This window comes from Morone saxatilis, unplaced genomic scaffold, assembly GCF_004916995.1.
Source record: "Morone saxatilis isolate NCDOM2014 unplaced genomic scaffold, NCSU_SB_2.0 Contig4, whole genome shotgun sequence".
Classification (NCBI taxonomy): domain Eukaryota; kingdom Metazoa; phylum Chordata; class Actinopteri; family Moronidae; genus Morone; species Morone saxatilis.
The window spans coordinates 5825744-5825956 of NW_023339984.1; positions in this window are offsets into that span (position 1 = coordinate 5825744).

Here is a 213-nt window from a genome sequence, read left to right on the forward strand (position 1 = left end):
TTTTTGTGGCCCACAAGCACCATCGTCACCATCCTCATGTCCTGTCTCAGGCAGGCAGCTGTGATATATTACATTACAAAAACACCTACCTGCCCAGCATCAAACAGCAGACTGAGTTAGCACCTAGCTAGAGGAACACTTAGTAGCTAAGGTGCCAGATATTTCTCTCAGGGTTTGGTGGAGACCAAAGCAGAGCTCTACAAACTTATAGAC